This window comes from Cervus elaphus, chromosome 11 (assembly GCF_910594005.1).
Source record: "Cervus elaphus chromosome 11, mCerEla1.1, whole genome shotgun sequence".
Taxonomy (NCBI): domain Eukaryota; kingdom Metazoa; phylum Chordata; class Mammalia; order Artiodactyla; family Cervidae; genus Cervus; species Cervus elaphus.
The window spans coordinates 101501022-101519899 of record NC_057825.1 but is presented as its reverse complement, the minus strand read 5'-3'; the positions used below and the strand labels follow the sequence as shown (position 1 = coordinate 101519899).

Sequence of the window (18878 nt, the reverse complement as noted above, 5' to 3'; positions counted from 1 at the left end):
AAAGCACATGTCTGCTCACCTGAATGTTAACAGCGGCTTTACTTTTTAAAAATATTTAATTTTTGATGTGGACCATTTTTAAAGTCTTCATTGTTTCTATTTCTGTAAAGTCAATGTTGTTTGTTTTATGTTTTGGTTCTTTGGCCAGGAGGCGTGTGGGATCTGAGTTCCCCAACCAGGGATCGAACCTGCACCCCCTGCATTGGAAGGCCAAGTCCTAAACTTGACTGGACCGCCAGGGGAGCCCTAGCAGCTTTGCTTTTAATAGCTCAAGACTAGAAACAATCCCCAAATATAGCAATGAGTAAACAGATGAACAGTGACGTGTCCCTATAATGGAATACTGAGATAAGAAAGTTGTTACACGTGGGAGTATGGGAAATGAAGCCCCAAGTCATGAAATCTGAAGCTGAAGAGTTAGACACATGGATGGCAGATCCTGGGAGCCAAGTTTCTCATCACTGGAGTGGGATGTTACAGACAGGCCAGGGGGAGTGGCTGAAATGATCTGCGGAGCAGTGGATTAGCGATGTAGACCTCCATAGGGACTCATGTTTAGCTTAATATCGATACAGATGGACACACACAACATATCTATAGATACAAAAGTGAAATTGTTAGTCACTCAGTCATGTCTGACTCTTTGCTATCCCATGGACTGTAGCCTGCTCCTCTGTCCATGGGATTCTCCAGGCAAGAATACTGGATTGGGTAGCCATTCCCGTCTCCAGGGGATCTTCCCGACCCAGGAGGTGAACTCTCATCTGCATTGCAGGCAGATTCTTTACCATCTGAGCCACTAGGGAAGCCCATTTATAGATATGGGTTAGTATAAATACCCATGTTTAAGTTTTTTAATTTTTTTATTTTTATTTATTTTACTGTGCTGAGTCTTAGTTGCGGCATTCAGAATCTTTAGTTGTGGCATGTGGAATCCATGTTCCCTGACCTGGGATTGAACTTAGGCCCCCTGCATTGGGATCATGGAGTCTTAGCCCCTGAACCACCAAGCAAGTCCCAATCCCCATATTTACTTGCTCTGTCAGCTAAGAAGTCCTGAAAGAAACGACATCCCTGTAGCAAGTAAGCACACCTAGTGCCCAGGTCTTAGGCTTTACGACCATCCTCCAGTAAAAGGGAGTAGGACTTCTTGGAGAAATGGCTGTTTCTAGGATGTGCAGGATGAGCCTGAAGTATCTTCTGAGGTCAGAGAGTAAGTGCTCAGAAAAGCAGACAGCAACAGGCAATGATGGAAGCGTGTCCAAGGAACACAGCCGCTGCGAGAAAGAGCTCCCATTGGCCAAAGCTGAAACAATGTAAGCAATAAAATAGTCTTGGATTATAAATAATCCAAATATAAAATAAATATGGACAATTTCATACTGACAGTATGAATAAATAGATGGAGAATAGGTAAATCTCCCACACAGTGGAATTTCAGATAATTAATGTAGATACTCTGGCCCCAAGGAGGTGGAGCGGAATTCCTGCACACAGAAACTTCCTTTCAAGAGTACAGTGTAGAAAGGGAGAAGAAGAGCCTTGAAGGACTTCTCAGGTGGCCCAGTGGTACAGAATCCATCTTGCAATGCAGGGGACGCAGGTTCGACCCCTGGTTGGTTAACAAAGATCCCACATGCACGGAGCAACTAAGTCCATGCTCCACAGCTACTGGGCCCATGCGCCATAGCTAGAGAGTCCATGAGCTTCAACAAAGACCCTGCGTGCCACAACTAAGACCCAAAGTAGCCAAGTAAATAAAATAAGCTTTAGAGAAACCCAACAAACACTACCTTGGCCAGAAGATCAAGGTCAACATCAAGAGTAATGAGGCGTCTTGAATGTATGCACCCTTGCTGTAATGTGATGAGAATGGCATTTGACTTCTGGGTTTTCCTCCCAGAAACCCATAATCCCAACCTAATTGTGAGAAAATGCCAGGCGAATTCTGATTGAGGAACACTCTGCAAAATACCTGACCAGTGCTCCTGAAAAATGTCCAGGTCAAAAGCAAGGACAGTCTGAGACAATGTCTCAATGAAGAGGAGGTTAAGAAGACAGGACCACTTCATGTAATATGATGAGAACAGAAGATGGAGATGGAGACAAAACTAAGGAAATCTGAATAAAGTGTTAAAGTGTTAGTCACTCAGTCATGTCCGACTCTTTGTGACCCCATAGACTGTAGCACACCAGGCTCCTCTGTCCATGGGATTCTCCAGGCAAGAATACTGGAGTGGGTGGCCATTCCCTCCTCCAGGGGATCTTCCCAACCCAGGGATCAAACCCACATCTCCTGCATTGCAGGCAGATTATTTACCACTGCACCATCTGGGAAGCCCTCAAGGAGTTTATCAAATCCCAAAGGCAAAGTTACATCCTCTTGGGAAAGTATCTGCAGAGAGGCACCCCTCTGGTTTCCTTTAGCTGTCCTTTTGGACCGCAGCCGATTCCCCACACATGCACGTGGCACCTGAGCGTGTGGGCAGAAACGCGCCTGCTGAGTGGAATGAAACCCTGCAAGTGCTCTGAGGGTTGAAACTTTGAAGAGGTTGAGATCTTTGAGAGCTGAAGAACCTTTGAATCTCCCTTCGGCTCCCTCTACCCTGACCACAGCCCTTCTCTTGATGTAAAACACGTGCTCAGATTGACAACAATAAGGCATGTGGCTGAGCCGACAGGTCTGTTTTGCTTTTTGCTTCCTCAGCGGTTGGAAACAGACCCTCCTGAGATCTGCAGGAGACCATAAATGGGTGACCCATCCCCCCCACCTCAATCATACCCGTGGAGTTGTGACAGGGAGCAGGGACTGGGCTCTCTGCAGCTGGGAACAGAGTCTGTGTGGCTGGCTGTACTGGGGTGGGGTTCCCACAGCTTTGGAGAAGATAGGATGAAGGTGCCTGGACTTTCTTGGAGGCCTGTAAAGCTTAAACTGAAATGTCCAGGAGCCCATAGAGGGGACCTTCCAGAACAGGGTATGCATGACCCCCCTCACCCACACCAATTCTACCGACGACATCTCTCTCCATGTGATAGACAGCCTGCCTTCAAACCAGAACTCCAGGTTGCCACGCTCCCTTCTGCCACTGAACCAGCTGTTCCACCCCGAATGGGTCCCATGACCTCTTATCAAAGAAGTGGACTGAATATTTTCTAAAGACTCTTCCAATGCTCAGAAGTCTCTGAGGTCGTTTGTTTCCGAACGAATGGAAAATTGGCCACATCTCCTCCTCCTCTCTGTAGGATCCAAGTTGCGTTCATGCATGAGCGCTCAGTTGTGTCCAGCTCTTCATGGCCCAGTGGACTCTAGCCCTGCCATGCTTCTCTGCCCATGGAATTTTCCAGGCAGGAATACTGAGCTGCCATTTCCTCCTCCAAGGGGTCTTCCTGGCCCAGGAATCAAACCCGAGTCTCCTGCTTGGCAGGTGCATTCTCTACGACTGAGCCACCAGGGAAGCCTTATTGATACTCATTGGGACCTAATTCCTCACCTGGGTAGGCTAACACTAGAAGCATCATTCATAATGTCCATCATGTGAAAGAGTTTTCAGGTCTCCTCCTGGAAACAAATTGGGATAACTGGAAAATTCGCAAGAGGCCAGGTCTGTAAGTTGTTTAGACAAGAGGGATTGTTCTACACCGTGGTTTCCAGAGAGTTCCCCCTGTGCCCAGAAGGGGAATCAGATGCCTTCATTGCTTTGGAGACCTTGTGGGAGAAATAAACAGTGTAATTTCTGCTGAGAACAAGGCAGGGTAAGGATTCCAAGAAGGAAGTCTGAGCTGAGGTGGTCTGAGCTGAGAACCCCTGAACTACGCTTGCCTTGCAGGTTTCACCATTTGTTCCAACTTAAAGTAGGCTCGGTGCCTGTAGGACAGAGCTCAAGGGGCCTTCACAGTTCATTTTAAAGGTAAACCACCCACAGCACCTGAGTCCCTCATCTTTGCCTTTCTAGTAGCATCTGTATCAGTTTGCTGGGAGCAGCATAACCAAGTATCAAAGCCGGGGGCTTAGAACAGAAGCTGACCGTGCCAGTTCTGCAGACTGGAAACCCGAGACCAAGGGGTCGGCCAGGCTGGCCCCTTCCGAGGCTTGAGGGGGAGCCTGCTCCAGGCCCCTGCAGGCTCCTGGACATTGGCTGGCTGTTCTGGGTGGTCCCTACCTTGTAGCTGCATCACCCCCATTTCTGCCTTCATCTTCACATGATGTTCCCTTTGTTTTTTTTTTTGGCTGTGCCGGGTCTTAGTTACCGCATGTGGGATCTCACTAGAAAAGACCCTGATGCTGGGAAAGTCCAAGGCAGGAGGAGAAGGGGACGATAGAGGATGAGATGGTTGGATGGCATCACTGACTCGACGGACATGAGTTTGAGCAAGCTCCGGGAGTTGGTGATGGACAGGGAAGCCTCGAGTGCTGCAGTCCATGGGGTGGCAAAGAGTCAGACCCCACAACTAAGTGACTGAACTGAACTGAACTGAACTGAACTATGGGATCTAGTTCCTGGGCCCCTGCATTGGGAGTGTGGAGTGTAAGCCACAGACCACCAGGGAAGTTCCATGATGTTCTCCTTGTGTGCACATCTCTGTGTCCAGATTTCCCCTTTTAATTTTTATAAGGACATCAGTTATGTTGGCTTAGGAACCCAACCTAATTCAGTAGGACCCCATCTTAACTAATTACATTGGCCTCTTTCCAAATAAGACCACATTCTGAGTTTCTGGGGGCTAGGCCTTTAAAATGTAAATTTAGGGGGACATAAAGCTTCCCTGGTGGCTCAATGGTAAAGAATCCATCTGCCAATGCAGGAGACTCAAGTTCAGTCCCTGGGTTGAGAAGATCCCCTGGAGGAGGAACTGGCAACCCACTCCAATAGTCTTGCCTGAAATCCCATGGACAGAGGAGCCTGGTGGCTTACAGCCCATGGTATAGCAAATAGTCGGACATGACTTAGTGACTGAACAACAAATCAACCCATCGCAGCATCCTTTCCACACAGGGAGTCAAGTTGGAGGGCCCATCAAGTCACAGGCAGGGAAAGGGATGTGGTGGGCGGGTCCCTCGTGTTTGAAGCAGTTCTGGATGCTCTCTGCTTCCCCCTTCCCCTGGGCCCCGTCACTGCTGCATCACAACATAGACTGAGCTCAGGTCCCCGGCAGAGTGCGGTGTGAGCTGACATCAGTGCCCCTGCTGGGGGCCGGGACTGGGCCGGGACTCTCAGGCCCACCCAGAGGAGAGCAGGCAGAGGAGGATTCGTGATTCTGGCTCACACTTCCCCCTGTGAAACGGGGTGATGTGACGCCCTGCCCCGCCCGCCTAGGGTCAAAGTGGTAGTCACACAGTCGTGTCTTGACTCTTTGAGACCCCATGGTGCCCACCAGGCTCCTCTGTTCATGGGATTTCTCAGGCAAGAATACTGGAGTGGGTTGCCATTTTCTTCTCCAGGGGATCTTCCCAACCCAGGGTTTGAACCCAGGTCTGCCACATTGCAGGCAGCTTCTTTACTGTCTGGGCCACCAGGGAAGCCCTAGGGTCAGGCCAAGCCCAATAGGAAAACTAGATGGACTGGCTTTGAGAACACCTCACAGCTGGTGACCCAGGAAGCATACTGACCGTGGATGCCCTGTGCCAGCTGGTTGTCTCACCTCCTCGGGGCATCCTCTGCGCCGGCTGGCAGGGACCCTGACTGATGACTAAGATGTACCTGGCCTTCCCCGGCTCCGCTTCACTCACAGCAAGAGGCTCAGCCAGTCCCCATTGGCAGCCTGCCTGCCTGACCCGCTGCTCAAAGCAGAGGCTGAAACCCCCCTGGGTTGCATTTCAGGAGCCCCAGCCTGCTCTCCTCGGGCACTGCGCTCTGAGCAGCACAGACTCGGGGGCTGTGCTCTGGCCAGGTGAGCCGGCCGCACCTGTGGCCAAGGTTTCTCCCTCGGGGTCCCCCTGTCTCTCCACCAGCCTTTTCCCACCAAATCGCTTCCATCCCGCAAGATTGAAAGCTGACTCTGGGCGGGGAACAGAGGGTAGGAAGTGGTCTTTGCCTGAAGCCCGTTGCCTTATTTACGCTGGCCGCCAGGCCTCTCCCAGCAGCCCTAAGAAAACAGAGGACTGTCCAGAGTCAAGTTCCTGCCTGTTTTCGCCCTGGAGGTGGATCAGGTTTTAAAGGAAGGTTTCCGGCGGCCTGCAATACCATTTTGGTTTGTTTTACCTGTCTCCACCTGCCGGACAGGGAATTAGCCTGCTGGCCGGGGGCCGGGCCGGCAAACACCGGCAGGCAGCAAAGCTCAGGGGTGTGGGTCTGACAACAGGCCGAGGAGGCCTGTTCCCCTCCACAGAGCTTTGCACGCGGGAGGCCCAGGCCCCGATCTGAGCTGGCTCCGAGTAACTCGATATGTTTTCTTTCGTTGCTGTGGACACAGTGCGCCAGATTTAACTCTGCCGCATCTGTGTCTATCTGTCCGGTTGTTGCAGGGGCGGGGGGCAAGGGGGAGGGTTATCGGAGGGAGAGGGGAGCATGTCCCTGTGTCCTTGTTTTTTTCCTATCCATCTTCCTTTTTCCCTGCCTGCATTGCTCACTCTGCTGTATATAACCCGACACGACTGTTGTGTGTCTCGATCCCTAACCTTTGGGGAGGACCAGTGCGCTCTCTGTCTGCTATAAGCCGCTGTGCAGACGCCTCCAGGCGCCCTGTCTGGGAAGCCCTGGCACTGTCAGAGTTAACAGCGGGCCTCTGGAAACTTGAACTTCCCCAGAAGTGCTTGTGCAGCAATTAGCAGAGCCCCACTCAGATGCAGAAAAAAGTCCCCTCGGTTATAAATGAACAAGCAGCCCAGGGTCTTGGAGCCAAGAGTCACCACTGTGCCCAGGCCTGCGGTGGTTACCCCCTTTGCAGAAAAGCCTGCACCTTCCAGGACTGTATTGGAGAAGCCTGATGCGCTAGCAGGATTCTGAGGAAAGGTGGGAATCTGCTGTCCAGTGAAAACCCATCAGGCCGGGCCTCACATGTAAGATGCCCAAGGTGCACCAACCTGAGGATGGTAGAAAGGGGCACGCATTGTAGCCTGGGATGATGGATGGATGGCCTTTTCTGGGTGAACAGGAGCCTTGCTTCGCTTTGCTGGAGGGAGATACCAGGCTGGCAGAATACTTAGTATTGACGAAAGAGTGGTGGCCAGAGATAGTGCCTCACCCAGCGCCGCACTCAAGGGGGGCGGACGTCACTCCTAAGGCCCCAAGGCCCTGTGAGATCAGGGCACAGGAGTGAAGAGCCTGTTTCTCTGTTTATTTCTTCCAGCCATCACAGAAGTGCTGCAAAATACAGAACCGTAGGTCTCCTTGCGAGGAGAAGATGTCTTGGGTCATCCTGGGCTATATTTAGAATGGAAAATGTGCTGGCTCAGAGAAAACTGATCATGTGCCCTTCTCCAGGCTTCACGCTGAGCTGGGAGCCCTGCCCCATCACCCGCCCTCCCCATCCTTCCCACAGCCCTACCACCTGCTTCCTCCTCCAGGGAGCCCTCCAGCTTATAGGGAGACCCCGCAGGGGAAGGCCCAGCTTCTCTTGTGAATATTCACAGGCATCCCCCTCTCGTGAGCACCATGAGGGTCTTGTGGAGGGCTGTGTGCAAGGCTGGCTGTGAGCTCAGAGCTCAGAGGGGATATTTGACCTGATGGTGGGAATTCCTTGGCCTTCCCCAATGCCCACTTCTGCTTCTGCAGGTGTGAAGGCTGGGGACATCGTGGCAGGGAGTGGAGCCATGGAAATCTAAGGACCGTCCTGGGTCCAGCCCCTCGGTTGTGCTCTGGGCAGTATTGTCACCCTAAGACTCCTGAGAGTCCCTTGGACAGCATGGAGATCAAACCAGTCAGTGCTAAAGGAAATCAACCTTATTGGAAGGACAGGTGCTGAAGCTGAAGCTTCAATACTTTGGCCACCTGATGCAAGGAGCCATCTCATTTAGAAAAGACCCGATGCTGAGAAGGATTGGGGGCAAGAGGAGACGGAGATAACAGAGGACAAGATGGTTAGATAGCATCACTGACTCAATGGACATGAGTTTGAGCAAACTCTGGGAGATAGTGAAAGAGAGGGAAGCCTGGCGTGTTGATGTTCATGGGGTTGCAGAGTGGGACACGACTTAGCGACTGAACAAGAACAAGAGCCACGGAGAGAGAGCTTCATGGTGGTGATTGTTGGGCCAGTCCCCATCAGCGCCCTGTTAACTTTTCGTAACCATCAGAATGTTTTTAAGAACCTGGAAGTTCATTGCATCACTGTTTTGCTTTCGGAGCTGCACGTGATTTCTCAGAAGGAGCGGCCCAGACCCGTCCTGTCTCCGATACTGACCCAGCCACGAATTTCCACTTTACTGGGGACAAGGGGTCAGAAGTGGCACCTCTGAAGGCAGCGTCTGCTGCCCGTGCTCGAGGGGGCAAGGAAGCAGTGGGGACACAGTGACACTCTCAGTTCTTGGGCACATGTTCTGGGCTGGGGCGCCACGTCCATTTCTGATCTCCACAACCCCTCTGAGAGGTGGGAACTATTGCGTCCATTTTCCCATCGAGGAAACCAGGGGTTAGATGCCTTGTCATGGACTGTTCCCCCACCCTCCTTGCCCAGCTCCCCACCATGGTCTTGCTGGTCCTCCCTGTGACATGCAGCCCTTGTTCTCCTGTGACATCACCCACTTGGCCCCCAGTCCAGCCTCTCGCCCCACTGGACTCATTCTCCACACAAACCAGCTTGATCTTTGGGAAAGACTCTGAGCTGTACCCTTCTCCTCCTTAGGGCCCAGTAGTGGCTCCCTGTTGCCCTTAGAAGGGGATCCTGTCTCCTCCCTGTGCATGGTCTTGGCTGCGGCTCATCCCCTCTACTCAGGCAGGCCAGCCTCAGGGCCTTTGCGCCTGCTGTTGTGTGTCCCTGGCGTGGACCCTGGACTCTGAGCACACGTCTGTCTCCTTCCGGCAAGGGCTGAGGCCCTGTTCTCCTTGTGGTTAGCCCTCCAGCCCCCACTTGCACATCTGTTCTCTTGGGCAGGAAGCAGGCATTCAGGCTCCCACACTGTGAGGCTGGTACCTCCATCCCCAAGACGCAGGCCTTCCCCAGAAGCCTGGAGCCCGCTCCTTTGTCCCAGGCTGAGACAGGCTCCCAAGGGTCAAGTCACTTGCTTCCTTCTTGCATAGGTTGTGATGGACGTGATTCTTCCACCTTGGGCCCCTTGGCCAGAACTGAGGCTCTGCAATTAGGGTGAAATAGCTCCTCGTTCATGGAGCTTTAGGACGTGAACTGACACATATGTCCTCCAGGTCTATCCAGAGGGGAAGCGAACCACCTCTACCTGCATTAGATGGCCTTACTTAAACCCAGCACACTGACATGCTTTCTGCACTTGGCTTTTCCTATTCAATTATTGCATCATCTCAGAAGACAGCTCCCTTATAACTAGTGAAGCTTGGGCTGGCTTGGCCATCCTGCTCCTGCCCACACACCATTTGATCTATTGTTATTGTTCAGTTGTTAAGTTGTGTCCAACTCTTTGTGACCCCATGGGCCATAGTCCCGCCAGGCTCCTCTGCACATGGGATTTGCTGAGCAAGAATACTGGAGCGGGTTGCCATTTCCTTCTCCAGGGGATCTTCCTGACCCTATTGCTTCAAAATAATTCATTCCCAGTTATCAGGCTCCTGAGATCCACCAGTCACCTGGAAGCAGTCCTGTATTTGTTGCTCAGAAAAACTGGCCCTTTCAAAGGGCTACTCTAGGGTGGCCTGGGACAGTAGCCACCTGGAGGAGATTCTTTGAGACAACAAGTGATCCTTTGTGCAAGATGCTATTTGAGGCCCTCATAGAGGCTTCCCCAATGGCTCAGCAGGTAAAAGAATCCTCCTGCAATGCAGGAGACACAGGAAACACAGGTTGAATCCCTGGGTTGGGAAGATCCCCTGGAGGAGGAAATGGCAACCCACCCCAGTATTCTTGCCTGGGAAATCCCATGAACAGAGGAGCTTGAGGGCCTACAGTCCATAGGGTTGCAAAGAGTTGGGCACAACTAAGCACGCATGCATGCAAACAGGGCAAATAAGGTTCCCTTTCTCTTACCCTCTGCTGGTTTTAGCAGCTTCCCCATCTCTGTGCCTTCTAGTTCAAAACCGAAAATTTCAAATGAAAAAAGAGAGAGAGAGAGAGAGAGAGAAGACAAACATGAAGTAACATTGACTAGTTCATTGAGGCCATCTGTCAACCATATTTTATGTCCCTGATTTATTTTATAGCCCTAGTGTCAAACCTTCCTTGTCAATTTAACACAAGAACATTTTTTTAATTAAAATTCAGTATCATCAAGCAGGTCATAGGGTGTGAGCAATATTCTCTTTGTTCTAAAAATCCTCATGTAATGAAGCTGCCATTCACAATTGTTTCCCAATGACCTGCTTATTTAAAATAAAAAAATGATTTTCAAGGAACAGAAATAGGTGCCTTTTCGCAGCATGGGATCCAGCAGGAATGAGAAGCTTACCAATCACGGCCCAGCCCCTGCGAGATGCCAAGGGTGGGGAATGTTGTCAGATGTCAATTTGGACTGAGTGTTTCTGAATACATGTGACTGCTTGGGTTTCCTGTGGTGCATTTTATAGACTGATGTCACTTTTTAAGAGATAAATTATTAGATGAATGTTGATAAACGAATGTACGTTCAGTGTGCTGGAATCGAGATGAGAACGCCAGTGAAGAAGCAGGAAAAGGCTTTAGAAGAGAGTCGGGGACCAGGGCGCTGAGCTGGGGCACATTGCCCATGACCAAGGCCTTCTGCACCAGAGACAGACCCCCGGAGTCCCACCTGGTGAGCAAGCCAAGCCAAGGCAGCCTCTGCCGAAAGCCCCAAAGACCCACAGCGGGGGTTGCAGATCACAGCAGGGCCTCGTTTGGGGGGTTTGTTTTCAATTCCTGAACCAACATGTAGAAATCTAGTGACTTCTGTATGTGAAGCACTTCAGTCGTGTCCAATTCTTTGTGGCTGTATGAACTGCAGCCCACCAGGCTCCTCTGTCCATGGGATTCTCCAGACATCAATACTGGACTGGGTTGCCATTTCCTACCCTAGGGATCTTCCCCACCCAGGGATATAACTCCCATCTCCGAAGTCTCCCGCAATGGCAAGTGGATTCTTTACCACTAGCGCCACCTGGGAAGCCCTACTGACTTCTGGTTCTTTCCCCAAACCAAAGGGTCTGGGGACTGAACTTCCCTGGTGGTCTGGTGGTTAAGAGTCCGTGTGTCCCTGCAAAGGATGTGGGTTCAATCCCTGGTCAGGGAACTAAGATCCTACATGTTGCACATCACAGCCAGAAGATAAACAAAAAAAAACCCCTACAATCTGGGCTCACAATGTCTGTATCAATCCACTTAAGCCACTTATTAGCTGCCCAGGACCCCTCACCTCTTAGCTGCTGAGCCCTATAGTTCTCTGAATTGTGGCCTCACCCCAAGGGATATTTAGACAGGAGGAACAACCTTTCTTCCTTTGGAACACCTCACTCCCTCCTGCCAGGGTGGTCTTGGGCAAATCATCCTGATGGCAAGCCTCAGTCTTCCCATCTCTATAGTGGGATGACAGTGGGACCTCATAGTTATGTGCTGTGTGTTCACTCACTCAGTCATGTTTTTTTTTTTTTTTATGCTGCCAGACAGTTTTATTTAAGACTTTACATATCTGAATAATCTGTTAAAAAGCAAATGTTCATTTTTTAGAGTTGCACAAAAGGAAAATAATAGGGAAAGTGATGGCTGGCTTATGATGTGGGGCCAATTTCCATAAGTAAAATAAAAAATCTAAGTTTTAGAACCTGGGGCTCTAAAAATAGCACTTATAATTAATACTGTTCTTCATAGTTTAAGGAAGTCACTACATTTTATTTCTTGATGTTATAGATTTAACAACATATTGGTAGCAACATGTAACTTCTCACATGGATTAGACATCAAGAGACCAGTTTATGTATATAAACTTAAACACTGAAAATGAATATATTCAGCTATTATGCAACTTACAGCAAATACAAACTTGTTAACAACTTTCCAGAAGGCACAAAAGACAGTGTTAATAAAGAGTGGTCTTTTGCATCATTTTCAAAAATTCTTCCTTGTTTATTTCTCCATCCCCATCATGATCAGCCTCATCAAGCATTTCCTGAAGTTCATCATCTGTTAAATTTTCCCCTAGCTCCTTAGCAACCCTCTTGATATTGTTCAGTGATATACTTCCTGTATCATCATCATCAAATAATTTGAAAGCCTTCAGTATTTCTTCTTTTTCATCCTTTTCACTCATTTTTACACTCATCATGGCAAAAAATTCTTCAAAATTAATGGTGCCAATTCCTTCTTTGTCAGTTTCAGCTATCATCTTTTTAATTTCTTCTTTCTTTGGCTCAAATCCTAAGGCCCGCATTGCAATCATGTCTCCAACCGGCGCCCCCGGCCAGGACCTCCCAGCTTTACCCGCCAGCCGAGCTGCCCAACAGTAGCTCACCGCCTCAGTCATGTTTAACTCTTTGTAACTCCATGGACTGTAGCCTGCCAAGCCCCTGTGTGCATGGAATTCTCCAGGCAAGAGTACTGGAGTGGGTTGCCATTTCCTTCTCCAGTGCATCTTCCCGACCCAGGGATTGAACCCACATCTTTTGTGTCTGCTGCCTGGGCAGGCGGATTCTTTACCACTTGCGCCACCTGGGAAGCCCAGGACCTCATAGGGTGTCAGTTAAAGCTCCCTCCCCTCTGCCTGCAGGTCTTTAGGGGCCACCAGTGTATTTTTAGGGAGGGAAGACAATTGGGTGCTCTGTGTGCCAGCAGCCTCCCTGCTGGCTTCCTCTCGAATGTCTTGTTGGAGGAGTGAAGACAGAATTATTCAGAAACAAGTGATTTCCCAGCTGTAGGCTCCTCTGCGATGACAAAGGACTCACTCAGCCCAGATTGGTGGTGAGGCAAGAATTACACAGTGCAGAGAGGCTGCTGGGACCATCTTGAGTTTGTTTGTAACCAATCTCAAATAATTTAGATCTTTTTAATTCGCAGCAAATCCTATTCCCTCGACAACATCTGCGGTAAAATAGCAGGAGCGTGTGTGCAGACCAAGTGTTGCGGGGTGAGGAGGTGCTTTTTGTTTTCCCACCACTGAATCCATAGTTACCCTCTCAGTTGAAATCTTATCATATTTAACTGGTTCCACATAAACAGATCTGTGTATATTTTCAGTAGTTTCAGCTGAAACCTGTTAAGAACAGATGTGCAGATGGTTGCCCTGCACCGATCCATTTAAATGTATTTTTCCACAAGCAGTGTTTTTCCTTCAGTCCCTCCTTGAGAGAGGAAGGAGTAAGAAAGTGGGACCTTTATTGAGATGTATATTACATGCTTCTGAGTCTCTGCCACTAGTGCTTTGCTGTTGGTTTTTCAGCAGCTCTTTGGCACATGGGGCTGTGAGTACTGGGTGTGCATTGATGTGATGGGCGGTGTCTGCCCTGGGCCTCTGTGGCTGGCAGGATACCACCTCTTAGCTCTTCTGGATACCACCCATCTGAGGGTGGACCAGTCTTTCCCGGCTGCTGCAGAATCAAGTAGCCTCTGTCCAAAGGCTGGAGTAAGTTATCCACTTCTTTGACCCTTTAATTTTTTTAAGCAGGAAAAAAAAAGAGGGAGAGGGGAATGTAAAAAACTCAAACTCAACAGCAACCAAAACCAAATCATCTGATTTTTAATTGGGCAAAAGACTTGAATAGCTGTTTCTCCAAAGAAGACAAGCAAATGGCCAGCATGAAAAGATGGTCAGTATCACCGAGATTCGTGCTCACACTCAGTTGCTAAGTCGTATCTTTGCCTCTTTGTGACCCCACGGACTGCTGCTCAGCACGCTTCTCTGTCCATGGGGTTTCCCAGGCAAGAATACTGGACTGGATTGCCATTTCCTTTTCCTGGGCATCTTCCAGATGCAGGAACTGAACTCGAATCTCCTGTGTGGCAGGCGGCTTCTTTACCACTGAGCCACCACGGAAGCCCCACTGAGAATTAGGGAAATGCAAATCAAAACTATAAGGGGATATCACCTCATACCCAAGAGGAGAGTTAGTATTAAAATTAAAAAAAAAAACAAAACAAAACAGAAAATAACAAGTATTGGCAACGATGTGGAGAAACTGAACCCTTACACACTGCTGGTGGAGGTGTAAGATGGTACAGCTGCTTGTGGAAAATGGTATGGAGGTTCCCCCGAAATTAAAAATAGGACAACCATGAGATCTAGCAATTCTTCTTCTGGGTATATGGACAATAACACTGAAAGATTGAAAGCCTGAGCTTCCCAGGTGGCCCAGTGGTAAAGAATCCACCCGCCAACGCAGGAGACACAGGAGACGTGAGTTCGGTCATTAGGTGGGGAAGAACCCCTGGAGGAGGAATGGCAACCCAGCCCAGTATTCTTTTTTTTTTTTTTATTTACTTATTTTTTTATTGGGCCACTCCAGTATTCTTGCCTGAAAATTCCATGGACAGAGGAGTCTGGCAGGCTACAGTCCATGGGGTCGCAAAGAGCCGGACAGGACTGAGCCCACATGCATTGGAAGCAAGATCACAAAGAGACTTTTTCACACTCCTGTTCACAGCAGCTGTATTCACAATAGCCAAAAGGTGGAAGCACCTCGTGCATCCATTGACAGATGAATGGACAATCAAATGTGGTCCATTCATACAGTGGGAAATCATTCAGCCCTTGAAAGGGAACTCAGACACATACTACAACATAGATGGACCTTGAGGACATCATGCTAAGTGAACTAAGCCAATCACAGAAAAGACAAATCCTGTATGATTCCATTTATGTAAGGTATACAGAGTACACAAATTCATAGAAACAGAAATTGGAGTGGTGGCTGCCACAGGCTGGGAGGGGGGGAGTGGGAAATGACTGTTTAATAGGTAAAGAGTTTCAGTTTTGTGAGATGAAAAAGTTCTGCAGACCTGTCACATAACAATATTTATGAACTTACTATTGAATGTACACTTAAAATGATTAAGATGTTAAAAATAAAACTGTGGGAGGGAGGATCTAATCACGATACTCATGGATGGCGAGAGGATTCTATGAGATAAGGCACACTTAGCTGGACTTCACCTTTTCATACCGTAAAGAAAAAATAGCTATGACAAAACTAGACAGCATGTTAAAAAGCAGAGATATTACTTTGCAGACAAAGGTCTGTCTAGTCAAAGCTATGGTTTTTCCAGTAGTCATGTACAGATGTGAGAGTTGGACCATAAAGAAGGCTGAGTGCCAAAGAATTGATACCTTCATAATGGAGAAGATTCTTGAGAGTCCCTTGGACAGCAAAGAGATCAAACCAATCAATCCTAAAGGAAATCAACCCTGAGCATTCATTGGAAAGACTGATGCTGAAGCTGAAGCTCCAATAGTTTGGCCACCTGATGTGAAGAGCCGACTCATTGGAAAAGACCCTGATGCTGGGAAAGATTGAGAGCAGGAGAAGGTCGGATGGCATCACTGACTCAGTGACATGAGTTTGAGTAAACTCTGGGAGATGGTGAAGGACAGGGAAGCCTTTGCATCCATGGGCTCACAGTCGGACACGAGTGAGCAACTGAACAACAACAAAAAACAGGACTTTTTCCTGTGGGCTGTGGAGATGATAACTAAGGTGAAATGAGATAAGGCAGATTGTTTCCCCGGCTTTGAATTTCCGTTTTCCAGAGGGTTCCTCTCCCACTTCCTACTGCCCATGGGACAGAGTTCATCCCGCCTCCCAGGTCCTTGTCATAGGCTGAGCCCTCTCGAGGAGTGTCCCCACGGGGCACTGTGGGCCTCTCAGCCCATGCCTCTGGGGCAGAGCTCTGCCTCTCCGGCCGGTTCCCCGCAGCTGGCGCTGGCTGTGAGACACCGCCTGGCCCCTTCTGGTGGCCTCTGAGCAAACCGCAGAGCCCCCGGCCCTCCTGTCTGCAGGCGCTCATCCCACGATATGCCCTGCGTTGGGAGGAGGGGACGGAGGGCCTGCTGGGTGCCATGACGACAGGTGAGCCTCGGGGCTCAGTGACACCTGCTTGCAGCTCCAGTTCTGCCGCTTGTTGAACCGTTAGCCCCATTGTGTCCCAGGTGAAGGGGTGAGGCAGAGTGGGGCTTCATCACCGCTAAAGATTCCAGGCCTTCCGGGGGCTCTGTCCCCCTGACCTCTCTCCAGCCTGCCCCCTTCCGCAGGGCACAGCCGCCAACACACTCACCATGCCTGGGTGTGTGGTCCCTTGCAGGATGCCGGGAGTTGGGTGTTAACACAAGCATGTCTGTTTTTTCACGTGAGCTGGGGGTGGTATGTCCTGGGCTCTAAGAGCACAGTGAGGCTTGGAGGCCCCTGGCGGAACCGTGGAAGAGTGGTCGTTGGCAAGACTGGCATTTCTGTCCCCTGAGAGGAGGAGACCCTCTGGCAGGGCTTGGACTCAGCTGAGCAGAAAGATGAGCGGTTGACTTGGGAGGTGAGATTACGTTCCTGGCAAAGTGACACCACTTTGTCTAAATGAGGAGGAAAGAACAAAAATCAAACCGTTCGTTAACATTTCAAAGAGGTTAAAAGAGCCACTTGAGTTCCCACTTGGGTTCCTCTCCTGGCCAGTTCTATGGTGAGGGAAGCCAAGGGCTGCTCTTGCTGGCAGAGAATTTTGGGGCGCCTCTGCTCTTGGTGGGGGTCTGCTGCTTCTGGGTCCCAGCTTCTGATCCATTTAGGAGATGGTTCTGGGGATTCACACTTGTCTTTGGAAAGGCTGATCTTCTCCAAGCTTTTCATATCCCTTCTGTATTTCTTTCCCATGCAGATTCTCTTGCTGGCTCTTTTTGCTATTGTTTTCAGAAGTTAATATTCACAAGCTTTGATTTCTAGGACCAGTCCTGGACTTTATAGAAGTGAGAATCAACAGGCTCAAAACTCAGCTTCGTTACTCATTTGACTCAAACGGGTTCAGGGCAACACCCCTGAGCCACAGCCAGAAACGAACGTCCCCAAAGTGGGGCTCTTGCCTGGAATCTCACCGCTCAACCAGGAGACCTGAGCACACTTAGCAAAGTGAGAAAGATGCCCCTCCCTTCCCTCCGGAACAGAGACCCCAAGACGAGCCTGGTCACTCTCCTACTCTGCCTCCATCTTCTGCAGCCTGCTTCCAGATTCCTTTCCTTTATTCACGTTGCTATCCCCTCATCCACCAGTATTTTCAGAATCCACACACACATTCATCCATCACTCCAGTTTCCAAATAGTACCTTTATCAATAGAGTGGTATTTCCCTAAAATGAATGACAGCTCCACGACCTTTCCTCTCAGCCACAAATGAACGGGGACTTAAAAGTGTGTGTGCATGCGTGCTTGAGTGCATGCCTGCCCCATGCTCATAGTCCTAATGGAAACCAGGATAAATTACAGAGAATGGTCACATAATGATTACAAAAACGTACACGAGGCATAACCCATTAATGAGCTACATTTTGTTCAAAGCTGAGATACACCTTTGTGCCGGAACGCAGTCATCTGTAGCAATGACTAATAATATAGTTGAGGATCTGTTCACATTTTCCCCCTTTTGTGCCTATTTTCATAAGTTAATAACTCAAGCATGAAATTGTTTCAGGCTGAAAACTTGGTGGTGAGAGCACGGCAAACTGTGTGGGAAACAACTTTGTGTTGTTGTTGTTACTTAATTTAGCTTGGCTGTTTTTTAAGTTACGGGAGTAGAAATGTCCATATGGGTTTTCTTGAGCCATGCGTGTTTGTGAAGCCCGAGAAAGTCTGGGTTTGTGTTAGACAAGGCACATTTTTAATAGCTACAGATAGAAGCTTCCCTTCATACATGTGTGTGCTTTAGCTGTACTAACAGGTCGATATTGTTGAGGGGGGTAGGCTTGGATGATATTGAATCAGAACGCTATGAATGACATCATCCTGAATTCACCTGCCTTCAACTAGAAAACTTTTATCCCAAATCAAAGAGCCTGGTGAGCACACAGCTGCCTTAAATAGATGAGGACAGGAACAGGGCTGGGTCTTATTAATAGTAAATTCCTAAAACAGTGGAAGGAGCAGAAACAAGATGAATGGTCAATCATAATGCTGTTCATCCCTCCTGGAGTTGGATTGACTGGGCATTTTCCTGTGTCTCCCTAGTGGCTCAGACAGTAAAGAATCAGCCTGCAATGCAGGAGACCCGGGTTCAATCCCTGGGTCAGGAAGATCCCCTGGAGAAAGGCATGGTTATCCACTCCAGCGTTGTTGCTTGGGACAATGACCTCTGTCATGACCCATTGACAGAGGAGCCTGGTGGGCTACAATCCATGGGGTAACAAAGAGTCAGACACGACTGAGCAACTAACACTTACTATATCCTGAACCAGAGAAAGTCCTCCTGCAGGAGACCAGATTTTCTATAAGTCTTTTAAATTTCTTTTTCTTTCCTTTTCTTTTATTGGGGCAGGAGGCTGAAAAATGCAGAGAATAGTACAACAAAGGCCTAAGTACCCACATTCCAGAATTAGCAAAGGTTAGTATTTTGTAATGATGACTCTAACATTGCTCATAAAGTTGTTCCCTTTATTTCACAGATGGGCAAAGTGAGGAGGAGCAGGAGGGATAGGATGTGACTGAGCCATACAGCCTCCAGCATCTTGCTCCTAGATGGACTGGATCCTACAGGGAGAATCTGGAGCTGGTAAGACAAGCATTCTCGTCCTACTTTAAAGATGAAGAGCTTGGAGCCCCCAGTGCATGTGGATGAGGTCCTCCATGTTCTGAGCCCTGTGCTGGCCTAGGAGGACAATACAGAACGAAAAGCCCAAAGCAAGTGGG

General features: G+C 49.1%; 1 long non-coding RNA gene across 2 annotated transcripts in view; it reads left to right on the top strand.

The window, feature by feature from the left end:
• Positions 1–3510: 3510 nt before the first annotated feature.
• LOC122704057 overlaps positions 3511–18878 on the top strand; it is an 85219-nt gene continuing 69851 nt past the window's right edge. The window contains exons 1-2 of one of the 2 annotated variants that reach the window (XR_006343696.1): positions 3511–3908; positions 18635–18741. This is a non-coding gene — a long non-coding RNA (uncharacterized LOC122704057). Of the gene's footprint in view, positions 3909–6138; positions 6951–18634; positions 18742–18878 lie in introns of those variants that run through there. The other variant, XR_006343697.1, reaches the window with a different exon arrangement.